This window comes from Rhinolophus sinicus, chromosome 15 (assembly GCF_057876585.1).
Source record: "Rhinolophus sinicus isolate RSI-liver-muscle chromosome 15, RSI-T2T, whole genome shotgun sequence".
In the NCBI taxonomy this organism is placed as follows: Eukaryota; Metazoa; Chordata; class Mammalia; order Chiroptera; family Rhinolophidae; genus Rhinolophus; species Rhinolophus sinicus.
In genome coordinates, this window is record NC_142515.1 from 5525448 (window position 1) to 5540000 (window position 14553).

Here is a 14553-nt window from a genome sequence, read left to right on the forward strand (position 1 = left end):
GCAGCACTTTTCGTGGATATTATGGTGCCTAATAATCAGATGAAGAGGCTGAGGCTCAGAGAGGCCACATGGCCCCGGGGCACACAGTGAATAAGCCACAGACCCTCCCCCACATCCTGGGCTCTGGAAATCAGCGCCTTTTCCCACTGTGCTCTCAACCAGAGTTCCAGGAAACCTTTCTCTGGGGAAAACTATAGGAAACTATGTAAAGCACGAACATAAGTATTTATGTCAGTGTGCAAAGGTGGAGGATGATTGAATGATTCTCCTCAAGGGTATGAAAGGTTATTTTACAGAAGATGGTTATTAGCTTTGCTTCATTGGCTTTCAAAGAAGAAAAGGAAGGGGATGAGAGAAAATGGAAGCATTGGGGCCTTGGAGTAGATAAGAAGGAATTGACGGTGAAATCAGATATCTGGGGAGGCGGCTAAAATAAAGTAGTCTCATTGGGTGGGCCCTGCCTGAAGGTACGCTGGACGAGAGGGAAACGATGCAGGGATACACCTCACTCTCAGCCACGATCTTCCAGGTTGGGGGAGACAGAAGAAAGATGGCCACCACTGCTGTGCAAGGGCGTGGGAGACCCCTGGGGAAGCCCTCTGCTCTCCTCTGTGATGCTGGGATTGACAGGCTGACTGATGTCTCGTGATCATAATCGTCGCTTCCCAGGAGATACAAAGGCTCTATCAATATGTACCAGGGAGGAGAACACGCAATTTTTTTTTGTAAATTTCCTACTTACAGTCCTTATTTGTCCAGAAATTATTTTTGCATTTTTGGGAACATTTGGGGACTATACATACATTAAAATTTACCCACATTTGAGTGTACAATTGGATGAGTTTGGGCAAATGGACACAGTCACATGACCTCCACCACAATCACGAAAGAATATTTCCGTCCTCCAAAAGTTCACTTGTGCTCTGCTACAGTCATTCCCCTGCCCCCGCCCTGGCCCCTGGCCACCTACGTTTTCTTGCTATCATTTCACCTTTTCTAGAATTTCATATAAATGGAATCATGCACCCCGTAGTCGCCTATGTCTGACTTCTTTCATTAAGCATGTTTTTGAGATTTGTCTATGTTTTGGCTTATTCATTCAGTGGACTACCGTGTTTCCCGGAAAACAAGGCCCAGCCGGACAATCAGCTCTAATGCGTCTTTTGGAGCAAAAATTAATATAAGACCTGGTATTATATTATTTATATTATATTATTTATATTATATTATATTATATTATATTATATTATATTATATTATATTATATTATATTATATTATATTATATTATATTATACCCAGTCTTATTTTACTATAAGACCGGGTCTAATATAATTTTTACCATAAGACCCTGTCTTACAGTAAAATAAGACCGGGTCTTATATTAATTTTTTCTCCAAAAGACGCGTTAGAGCTGATTGTCTGGCTAGGTCTTATTTTGGGGGAAATATGGTATTACTCAGCAATGAAAAGAAACAAGCTACTGATACGCCAAAGCAATTAACCATATAAATAAGAGCCTTGGTCTATATGTTTATCCTTATGCCAATCCCATACAGACTCGATTACTGTGACTTTATACTAAACCTTGAGGTTAGGTACTCTGCGTCCTCCAACTTTGCTCTTTTTTGAATAATTATTTTCGCTGTTCTAGGTCCTTTGAATTTCCATATGCAGAGGGTCCCCCAAAAATGTATACACATTTTAAGAAAGGAAAAAACTGTATTAAAATTACGCTGATGGTAACCACTTTGAGCACCATTGTAATTGCAGAAGTCAAACGTGACTTGTATTCATCTTTTGTTATTGGTATACATTGAGTATTACAATTTTAATAGTTCTTTTCCTTTCTTAAAATGTGTATACATTTATTTGGCACTCTCTCTATATATATTTTAGAAACAGCTTATCAGTTTCTACAAAAAAAGACCTGGTAAGAGTTTGATCAGAATTCTGTTGAATCTATAGATCAATTTGGGGAACACTGACATCTTCATAATAGTGAATTTTCCAATTCATACACATGTACGTATCTCACTTTTCTTTATGTTTTTAGAATTATTTCATTGATATTTTGTGATGTACAGGTCTTGCACATATTTTGTTAAATTTATCCTGACATACTTCATATTTTTATGATACCGTAAGTGATATTTTAAAGTTTCATTTTCCAATTGTTCATTGCTAGTACATAAAAATGGCATTGACTCTTACACTGACCTTATATTTTGGGATCTTGCTAAAGTCACTGATTATTAGTTCTAGTACCTTTCGGAGATTCCTTAGGAATCATTTTTTACATACACAATCATGTGTTCTGAGAATAAAAATGGTTTTACTTCCTCTTTTCCAATGTGTGTGAGTGTGTGTGTGTGTGTGTGTGTGTGTGTGTGTAACCTATTGTACTTACTAGGATTTCCAGTATAATTTAAATAGAAGTAGCGAGAGTGGACATCCTTTGACCATTCCTGAGCTCAAGGAAGAAAGTGCCCACTATTTCCTCATTAAGTGTGATATTAGCTGTAGGTTTTTCATAAATATGAGTTTGAGAAAGTTGCATTCTATTGCTGGTTTGCAGAGAGTTTTCAGGAACAGGTGCTGAATTTGATCAAATACTTTTACTTTTTGATGATCATATCTTATTCCGTTGATATGATTTATAGTGATTAATTTTCTAATGATAAACAAACCTTACATTCCTGTTGTGTGTATTTTTTTTACTGGATTTGATTTTCTAATATTTGTTTAGAATTTTCACTTCTATTTTCATACATGATATTGGCTCATAGATTCTTCTTTTTTCTTCTTCTTCTAATATCTTTGGCATCAGTATCAGGGCAATCCTTAAAATAAGTTGGGAGTGTTTTCTCTTCCTGTATTTTCTGAATGACTTTCTATAGGATTAATATTATTTCTTCCTTAAATATTGGGTAGAATTCACCAGAAAAGTCACCGGTGTCTAGAATCTTCTTTGTAGGACTGATTTAAATTGAGAATTCAATTTCTTTATTCATGTTTTTTTTAAGCTTATTTTGGTGATTTGTGTCTTTCAAGGAATTTGTACATTTCACTTAAGTTGTCACATCCATTGGCATAACATGGTCCATGATAATTCTTCATTGTGTTTTAATGCCTGTGATGTCTCTCCTCTCATTCATCATGATACATGTTTGTCTTCTCTCTTTGATCAGTCTAGGTAGAGGTTTGTTGAATGAACTGGCATTTTCAAAAAACAAGCTTTCAGTTTCAATTATTTAGTCTATGTTTCTTGTTTTCTGTTTCATTGATTTCCACTCTTCATTATTTCCTGTTTTCTACTTACTTTGGGTTTAATATGCTCATCTCTTTCTAGCTTTTTAAAGTGGAAACTTAGATTACCGATATTGGAACATTTTGCTTTCTAATGTGAGCATTTAAAGATGCTCGTCTTTCGTTAGCACCGCTTTAGCTGCATCTCACTAATTTTGATAAGTTGTGTTTTCATTTGCATTCAGTTCAAAATATACTCTAATTTCTCTTGAAATTTCTTCCTTGATTCATGGGTTATCTAGAAGTGTTTGTTTAATTTCCAAATATTTGGAGCTATTCCACAGATCATTCTGTTATTGACTGCTAGTTTAATTCTGTTTTTATTAGAGAACATAATCCACATTGTTTCAGTCTTTTTAAATTTATTAAGACTTGTTTTATGGCCCCACATATGGGTTTCTTAGTAAATGTTCCATATGCCCTTGAAAAAAATGTGCATCCTGCTTTTAGTGGATGGAATAAATGTCAACAAGGTTAATTGGTTGATAGTGCTGATCGAGACCTCTATATCTTTACTGATTTTTTTTTATCAATACTGAAACAGAGTATTGAAATCTGCAACTATGATTATGGATTAGTCTCTTTTTCCTTTTAGTTTTGTCCATTTTGCTTCATGTAGTCTGTAACTGTTATTACATGAACCTACATTTATAATTGTGTTTTCCTGCTATAATAACCTTGTTGCCATTATGAATTATCTCTCTTGGTCTCTAGCAATTCTCCTTGACTTAAAAAATATTTCATCTGACATTAATGTAGTCACTCCGGCTTTCTTATGCTTTCTGTTTGAATGGTGTATCCGTCAGCGTGTGATTAAAAACAACAACAAGGATGTCTAAGAATGATAGGAATACACAATTTATCTAGGATTTGACTTTGCATGATTCTGGGAGCTCGGTAGGCAGTTTATATCTGTTTGCTATTTCTACATCTCATGATGGCTTGGACCAGGAGTCAGAGAAGCTGAAGGGACCTGTGAGGAGCTCGCTGCTGCCTGTCCCATCCATAGGTGAGGCAGGAAATCAGCGACGGCGTGCACCAGCTACAGCAGTGTCCAATGCCCTCGCACCCACCTTCCACAGGTGAAGAGAACACGCTTGCATAGCTCAGCAACCAGCCAAAAGTTTAGGCACCATTTGTACTCAGATTTTTGGATTCCTCCTCTTTGTGTTCTACACTCCCAAGTGCTCTGTCAAGTTCAAGTTCTGCCCTCTGATGAATCCTGAACCTGCCTCAGGAGACCTCACATCAAGACTCATTTCTACCTCTGAGCAGCCAAGTGACTTGCTGAGACCTGCTACACTGGCCTTTAGATTCCCCATGTGCAAAGTCGGGCAATGGAAGTGGGACCAGGTGACCCCAAGAGCCCTGCCACTTCCAAATAAACCCCAAATAACGCTAAATAAACATGTCAGCCCTGAGGATCAGAACAGATCTCATGGTGTGACCTGATGTCTTAAAGACAGTCTGACTCTGCACAATTTCCGATGAAAGAATTCTGATTTGTAGCCATTTCATTTTCGCAGTACTGACAGCAAAACGCATGCTGCTTCAATTACGCACATAGATTAAGAAGACCACTGAGGTGAGAGGAAGAGATAGCCTGAAAGACCCTTTAGGCTTGACCACATAATCCAAATTCCTAGCTCAAATTTACTCACTCAGATCTATGTGTTCTGTAGCTATGGTCAGTTAATCTGCTGACTTAGGTCTCCGATATTGAAAACTACCTCTATATCTTCCACCAAAGAAATTCTTGAAATTCTGTATGTGACTATTTTTCTCATGGCCACTGGTTAGCTGACTTTATAAATAAACTGAAAGTGATATGTTCTTATCATACACAATACAAATCCCAGGAATTGTGGCAAGGAGAACATATTGCTGTGGTACACTGAGCTTTTGGTATTTTTACGTGGACCACGGTCTTCTCTATGCCACCAAACTTCACTGTCACATTCAGTAGAATAGAGCAAAATATCATTTCTATAGTTTTGCTGAATCTAATTGTTTACAAGCAAGTAGACCTGGAGGCAAACAATTCTGAACACTTGTTGCTTCTTTGATACTATTTGCAGTATTTGTCTACATAAGGGACTCGCGACTAAAAAATTCCCAAGCAATTCAAAAGGCCATCCACCCAGTCTTCTCAAATGTGTTAAAATGACCTTTATTCATTGAAAGCAGAATTACACTTAGGTTTCTTGGGCTGAGAATGAGTGGAAGGGAGGGTGGGAGGGAGGACAGGGATCCACAAGGCTGCCTTCTCTTTCACAGGCTCTCTGAGGAAGAAAATCTCTTAGTCTGAGCTTTTGTAAATTTTGTTGAGAAATGTAAAAATATTGCAGTAATCTCCAATGAGTAGCACATGAGCTTTAAAAAGTTGGGGTATTGGGTAGGGAGATTTTGTTTTCAATTGCAAAGCACCTTTTGCAAGTGACAATAAATTTTAACACCTTTTTTGATTTAGCCAATGGTTAGGCTGCGGTGTTGTGTCACGATAGCCCAAGCTGAGGAAGACAGATGAGGATTCAAGGAGCAGGTCACCAGTGTTCTTTAGGTGAATTCTGTCCATGGTGCTGGGGAGCAGACATCGTGTTATCATCAAGGACGGAGGCGCAGAGGTGCACAGAGACAGGGCGCACGCAGAAAACTCCGGAAGGCTGCATGGGAAAGGAAGGAGCAAGCAAAAGTTGGCAGTCATCAGGGAGAGGTAGAGAGAAGGGAAGATTTTCAGGATAGGGAAGGCTGGATTGTTTTTATTTTCCCACTGCGCAATAAGGACTCTCCAGGTAACGGTCCCCGGTCTTAATCTGCGTCTGCGTTTTGGAACCAAGTGAAAACAACTATGAGTAACAGCTAACATTTGGTGAGAACGTCTATATCCCGGATGCTGGGCTAACCACTTTAAGTGTATCATCTGATTTAATTTTTACCCCCACCAAACCCCCAGGCACTATGATACAGATATTCTCATGGTCCCCATTTGACAACTGAAGACACTGAGGTCCTGAGAAGTTAAACAACCACTCAAGGTAACACAGCAAGAAAAGTGACAGAGTTTAGATAAAAACTAGGGTAATAGCTTGCAATCTCAGGTGCTGTGTTTTGTCTCCTAGACACCGTCTGTTTATGTCTGTGTCCATCATCTGTTTACTCTTTTTATCAATAACCTCTCTCAACCGCCTTCTGGGAACCCCCCCACCCCGCCCAGTCCATGTGCTTCTAGTGGTGTTGGCAGCACCCCTAGCTCTGGGGTGAGCACCTGACCTAGACATCAACGCACTCACCTCTTTCCCTGGGTCTAGGGATGCTTAGGAGATGGGCATACAGCCCAGTTGGAGCCAAGAAGATGTGTGGGCGTTTCCTCTAGGCTGCCATGTCCTCACTGGACTTGAATGGAGACGCACCACCAAGCCTTGGGAGCTGCTGGTGGCCATCTTGGGACCCTGGGAGAGAGGTGACCTGAGAAGTGGGGGAGCTAAGAGGAAGCGATAACCCAAGCCCTGGTCTCATATCTGGACCCCTGATACAAACCAGCCTGAAGTAAGTTTTACCCCTGATCTATGTAGTAACATGTACCAGTAAATTCCCGTTAAGTGTTGAGCCAGTTTGGATTGAGTTTTCCGCCCCTTACAGCTTAGAGTCCTGACCGGTTGGTGAGTCCTCTCAGCTGTCTCCCAAATCACCTATGTGACCACAGTTGGACCTTCCCCACGGCCAGTTTCCTCCCTGCTGAAGTAGAGTGACAGCTACTCTGTAGCTGCTTGCAGGAGCGAGGCCAGGAGGCAAAAGAGAGCAGAGGGAGGTGTTCTCTTACTAGAGGAAAAGCTCATGAATTTGCAGGTTGACCTTAATTCTTTGTATTATAATATTACTCAAATATGTGCAAACATATATTAGGTGTAACGTCCTTATGTTTATAGCTCTTAAACATCTTTAAATACCAAAACACATTTAAAGATCAGATACATACAAAAGCATCAAACCTATAAAAGGCCAATTCAAAGCATGGATCTAAAGAGACAGATGATGTTTTTGTGCCAGAATTAAATTGCTTCTTGCCTGTGACTCCCCTCCCGGCCGCTCCCACGCTGCGTCTGGGAAGGTCCGAGAGTCCTGATTTCTCATGATGACGCCGTCCTCATCTTCCTCTGCTTCGAGAGCTTTTCTCACTTCAGCTCCAGAGAATCATGTGTATCGGGCATGCCATGGTTTCATTCGGGCTTTGCCTGCTGACAGGCACTCGTTGCATATGCGGTCCTCTGTGTTTGCTCAGAGCTGGCCCTCCCCCGACCTCCCCTGGAGACACAGTTACCCGGGCAGCACAGGGGGCAATACTTGGTTCCATGACAAGGTTCCACACTATGCTGACGTGGATTTTTAGAAGAGTAGTGCCAGCAGCAAAGAACAAACTTTTTAACTTCTTGTTGAGACTTAGAGGCGTCCCAAGACTAGGACCTTGAGCCCCAGTTTGAGAAACACTGGGATAGTGGTGAAAGGTATGGAGCTTGAGAGACCAGGTTTGAGCACAGCCGCTTAAAGAAAGCTATTGGACTTGGGGCAAGTTCTTTACCTTTCTAAACCTCAGTCTTCTTTTGTGTCCGTTGGGATTGATAAAAGTATCTGCCTCGTAAAGTTGATGACTCATGTGTGAAGAGTTAAAAATTAGAGCTTTATACTGGGTTGACGAATGTCCCGCCCAATTTCAGGCCCACCCAAAACCTGTGAATGCAACCTTGTTTGGAAATGGGGTCTTTGATTATGTAATTGAGTTTAAATAAGGTGCTAAAGTAGCATGGGCCCTAATCCAATGCGTGGTGTCCTTATAAGAAGTGGGAAATTTAGATAAAGAGATAAGAGAGAGGACACCTGTGATGACAGAGGCAGTGATACTTCTACAACCCACGCAATGCCAGGGATTGCAGGTACCCCCAGAAGCTAGGAGAGGGGCATGGCACAAATTCTCCCTCAGAGCCTCTGAGAAGGCCCCAACCCTGCTGACTCCTTCATTTTGCACAAGCAGCCTGCAGAACTGCGAGACAATAAATATATGTCTGTTGTTCTAAGCCACCCGGTTTGTGGCACTTTCTTACATCAGCCCTCACACACGAATACTCGCACTTACACAGTGCTTGACGTGTGTAATAGACCAGGTGTGATCGTGTTGTGTCAGCCGAGGAGACTCAAGCACTTACAGAAGTACAAGACGGTAGACAAAGGCATGTTTCTGTTACCATTTCCCCTTCCGTTTCCGCCCACAGGTCTCGCCCCCGTGTGAAGTTTGTACCATCATCACCTTCCATTGTGGTCTAGCGCTTTTCAGTTCACAGAGCTTTTTCCTACAGATATTTTTCGGTTCATTCTCACAGTGACCCTATGAGGTAGATAAAATTAATGATTTTTGTACATTGGCCAAGGAATCTTTTAGAGCTAATTGGCTAAAAGCAATGTGGAACCCCAGATTAGATCCTGGAAGGAAAAAAGAATGTCAGTGAAATCCAATTACAGTCTGTGACTTGGTTTATAGTAAAGGCTGTGATAACTTCTTAATTTTGACAGATGCGACGTTTATGTAAGATGCTGATTTATGGACTCTTGGTGAAGGATATATGGAAACTCTGAATTGTCTTTGCAATTTTTCATTAAATCTCAAATTACCCAAATTAAAAGTTAATTTAGAAAAAACACTAATTGGAAATACTCTCCAGCTGACTTGAATGTTTTGCTGGAATGTCACCAAGGAACCCTGGCAGATACAAATATCTGACATATTAGGGCATCATGACCACCCTTAACTTTGTTTCTGTATTTTTTATTTTAAAACTCTATAATTATTTTTTATTGTTATTAAAACTCCATATACAAAAATTTGGAAGAAGATATATAAAATGTAAAAGAGAAAAAAGGGATACCAGCTATGGTCTCACCACTGAAAGACACCCACCATGAACATTTTGGTGTATCTCCTTGCCATCTTTTTGGTTGGGCTTTATATATGACGTGGGATCAAAATATACAGTGAATGTTTAAATTTTAAAAAATTATTACAGTAAAAGACACATTGCCATTAATCCCTCTCAAAATACACCCACTCGTTTCCAACACACTTATGCCATCGTTCTTGCCACTTTCTGAAGCAGTTCTGGACGTCCTCCTTCATGAGTGTCTTTAGTTGCACTGTCATTGCTGCCTCAATGTCCTGAATCATTTTGGCTTTGGGGAAGAGCCAGAACTCTCACAGTGACAGATCTGGTGAATAAGGTGAATGAGGACACACTGTAATGTTTTTATTTCAAGAAATTGCCATATACCAGAAGCGATGTGTGACATGGAGCATTGTCATGATGGAGGATGAAGTAAAGACACTCACGAAAGAGGACGTCCAGAACTGCTTCAGAAAGTGGCAAGAACGATGGAATGTGTGTTCAAAGTGAGAGGAAGTATTCTGAGGGGGATTAATGGTAATGTGTCTTTTACTGTAATAAATTTTTGTTATTTAAACATTCACCGTGTCTTTTAATCACACCTCATACATACATATATGGGGGGGTAATCAGGACGATCCTATATATGTATATGTGTATGTGTATGTATATGTATATGTATATATATGTGTATGTATATGTGTATGTATACGTATATGTATATGTAATCAGCATGGTCCTATATAAGTATAGGACCATCCTGATTACTGCCCCACACCCACCTGAGCAGCTGGTTGTTGCTAGAGAGAAGCTCGCGTTCTTAATAGGTACCTATCACGTCCCAATCTCATAACTTCTTCTCCCTACTGACATCACACACACACACACACACACACACACACACTCACACACTCGCACAGGCCAACACATCTTAATTGGGGAAGTAGAAGCAGTGAAAGGACCACCCTCACCTTCCTGTGCACAAAGCCACCAGCCAAGTGGCCCCTGCCCTCAGGCCATCTGCATTCTGGCAGGTCCTGCTGCTACCTGAGCACCTTCTCAGGTCTTGCTTCTCCTTCTCTCTCCTGAATCATCAGTGTCTCCGTCTTCTCTTGCAAAAACATCAAGAGGCTACAGGAGCCCTTCTCTTGCAGGAAAGTCCTCCCTGGGTCCCACAGCCCCCTCTAGTGACTGCCCCTCCCCCACTCCCATCTCATCAGAATTCCTCGGGAGAATTGACAAGTCTGTCTCTATTCCAGCCAAGCCTCGGATTTGGTGTCACAGATTCATGTCTCTTACTGGTGCTCCCTTTGATCTCCATATTGTGAAAACCAGTACTTTTCCATTTCCACCTTCCTGACCCCCAGCTGCATGGCACGTAGCTGACCACTCCATCCTTCTCCTGGGTTCCCAAACGCCACCCTCTCCTGGGCTTCCTTCTGTCTTCATCTCAGCTCCTGGCTGACTCCCCTTCTTTGTCAGGCCTCAGACCCTAGCCCTGCTTTCCTTTCCCCTTCTCTCCTAACTGTCCCCCTGGCCCACTGTACTGGAGCCACACTGCCCTGCTGTCTACTCCTCAAACAAGCCACCCCGTTCCCACCTCAGGACCTTAGCTCTGGCTCTTTCCTCTGCCTGAAGTGCTCTTCCCACTGATACTCTCATCGGTATTTCCATCCTGCAGTTCAGATCTCAGCATAAATGTGACGTTCACCGAGAGGCTTTCTCTGACGGCCCCAACCTCTTCTCTCTCATCACCCTCTCTATGCAGCTTTATCACCATCTGACATTCCCCTTCTCTGTGTATTTCCTGTGTATTGTCGGTGTCCACCTACTCCCAGCCTAACCGCCCTTGTCCTATTTTGAACATTTATGTTAATTAAAACTTCTCCCTATTATAAATAACTCTTCATCGGACATCTTTGCATATAACACTTTTTATGTTCAGATTGTATCCTTCGGATAGAGTTCCAGAAATGGAAGTGTTGATCAAAAGCATCTTTTTTCCTTTAGAAGATGACTCATCTATAAGGAAAAAAAACACTTCAGTTTTTGTAGATTCTATAACTGTTCATTATCAAATGACCCAAACACGTATACAGTGTTATAATTATAGAGTGCTTTCTGCCCAATACTGTGGAAGGTGTTATGGGTACAAATAAGGAAAGAAGAGACTAATCTGTAAGCAAGACATTGCTGACAAATAGGACTAAACACAACCATGGCCTAACTGAATATGGTGTGTGCTGAAGGGTGCTTAGGGGTCAGCAGTGGGGCTGAAGAAGCTGGGAAATCTGCTGAGCTCTTAGAGAGAGTGGATTTGTCTGCTTGAGTTTTTCTGTAACACTTTTGTATTGCACGTTACAGTTTATAAATCAGTTTCACCACATCACCTTGGGTGGTCCTTGCCCCCTCTCCCCACTTCCTCCCCCCCGCCAGCCATGTTCAAAGGCTGGTACTACTGCTCTCACTTGCAGACAGTGGAAGCTCCGAGTGACTTACCCAGGATCACACAGCTGGACCCCAGACCCAGAAGGTCTGACTACAAGCCCAGTGCCATGCCCCTCCCCCAGACCTCCTGTCACCCCCTGCCCAGAGTTGATGCTCGAGTACGTCTCTGTACTTGTCACCACATCACACAGACATGGATGGATGGATCATCCCTGGGTATGGGGGGGTATGTTAGAGGTTGGCTCATGTAAGGTACCAGCAATGTAGTCCACACAAGTTCACATCAAGGACACCTCAAAGACACAGGCCGACGTTCCCCAGGGAGGCTGAAGCTGAGGTTTGACCAGGGGCTCGTGTGAGTGACGACCTGCAGTGACGTCGTGGACAGAGACAGAAAATGGGCTGAGTCAAGTCAGAGCCCTGAGGCTGCTTCCAGCGGCAGCGTTGGCTCAAACCATCACCAGCCGTCTCTGTGCGTCAGCCTAATGGATGGGGGTCGGGCTCGGCTGGGTTTCAGTGCAAAGCACATGAACTCATAAAGTATTAAAGCTGGAAGATGCACAGAGATCATCTTCACCCCTTCAACGTCTAGATAAGGAAACCAAGGCCTGGGGAAGTGAATTTCCCAAGGCCACACAGCAAGTTAGTAGCGGAGACCAGACAACATTTCTCTCCGTGACAGCATGATGTCTTTCATCAGTAGTGTGTTATTAAAGAAATGGAGCTTTATTATTTTCAAGAACTTAGAGTTACACTGAAAAAAATACCACCTGTCCAGAGCTCTTAGGCAAAGAACTTTAATGAATAGATCAGCTATGTTTCATAGACAAATGGGCTTTTTTTTTCCCAAAGCCACTGGAAAGTAATTTTCTATCTTCTCTGACAGCTTTCTTTCCCTGTGGATTTTTTCAGTGCGCCCTCTCCAGGAATGGACAAAAGTGAGCTCCAGTCCAGTTCTTGTTGAGATTATCACAAACCCCAAGTGACGGAGTCTGGAGAGTGAGGATATGCTGCCCCATGAGCTAGCTGGATGTCACTGGTCAGGGACATAATGACGTAACTGCCAGCCAATGTGTGACACTTCCTAAGCCATCAGACAGTTGAGCTGGGCAAGGGTGAGAGACAGGACAGACTGATAGGATGGGAATAAAATTTTAAATACTTTTCTGTGTTGACTGAACTGCCGCTGGGATTTTGTACCCGCTCTGTACATTCCATCCATGACATGGGGTGACCAGGGGTGTGGGCAGTGGCAGTGAGGGCCCAGTCCACTTGTCTACAGGGGAACATTCTGGAAGGTAGGGGTGGGTGTGTATATGGAGACAGCCTCACAACCTCTTCCTCTTTCCTGTTGTTCTGTGGCTCTATTGCTGTCCCTTCTGACCTGCTCACATGTTTTGATCAGACCATCGGATGAGGCTACATAGTTCTTTGCTAATAATTCTTGTAAAAGTCCTTTTTAAGAACTTGCACTGATGCCACAAGAACGAATTCCCTAGGTGATTAGATGCCATGATTAGACAATCTTTTCTGTTACATTAAAGCAATCTTTTAACAGCAAATCAGATCCCTATCTCATCAACCTTCTTGTGATAACAAAGTCTTGACGAAGACAACCATTTTTAACATATCCTCTTAAAAAGAAAGAAAAGGGCAAGTCATCTGGGAGTTGCCTGAAGGAAACAAATTCGTTTTAAATTTCCCTTCTCCACTCCTTAACATGCTTGTTTCTACTGGTGGGGAGTGATTTTTGTGCCAAAATTATTAAAATCATACTGAGATAAAGAGTGAGACTAACAGTCCAAGTTGTTGGCATGGGGGGTAGGATTTGGGCGATTTTTTGGGTCTTCCCTCTATTCATTCGATCCAAAATGACAGCCTTGATAGTTCCCCTGTGACGCTCACCGTGTTCTAAAAGATGACAGCGACCATAATTCAAATTTATGGCTGGGTTAGTGTGTGTGTGTGTGTGTCTGTGTGTGTGCGCGCGCTTTTAAAAAAAAAACTAGTAATGAAGTTGTAAATGCAGCATTACTTTCATTTCCTATTCATTAAAGATCTGACATGAAAACAGAGTTTCCATGGAAATGGCTTTGTGGACTCTGAGTACATAATAAGAATGTCATTGTTTACACTACAGCACAGATAACTGACGGGTGTTATTGTAGCTGGTGAAGTCTTACTTCGCTCCGGGAATGCATGAGAGGGCAAAAGGATGGCGCAGTGGGTCCTGACTGCAGGCCTGTGTGCCAGCAGCTGTGCAGTCGTCAGTGCACACGTACTTTAGGATGGAAAGTACGTCTGAGCTATGCTGCTTCAACACACGTAAGCTTAAATATCTAAACATTTCAAATAAAAAGAGCTGAAATATTTCCATTCAATGTTTAACACGAGTCCATTTAACAAAAAGAAAAGAATGTTCTCTGCTGGTGTTTGGACTATAACGTGAAACTGGCTGGGTTCAAATCCTGGCTTTTACACATATTGTCTGCAAGACCTCAGTCAATTGCCCTAGCCTCTCTAAGCCTTAGTTTTCTTACCTGTGAAATGGGGACAATATAGGACATGCACTAAACTGAAAATGAGAGTCCTTGATGACTAAAATATGCCGCAGTTTTTGAAACTCCCCAGCCAGTTGTCCTGGAGGGCTGGGATTCGGGTGAGGAGAGGGAGGCACCCAGGGTGAAAACTTTCGCGTGCTGTTCACTCTCAGGGACATCCATTGGCTATTAAATTTTGTGCTCTAGGCACCTCACATCTTTCCCCTAGACCAGCCCTGTGTCCTGTATGGACAAAGGGGTTGGATTCTGTGTTTGTTGGCACTAGGCTATGAAACAAGGTTCTCTTGAAACAAGGTTCAAGAATGAAAC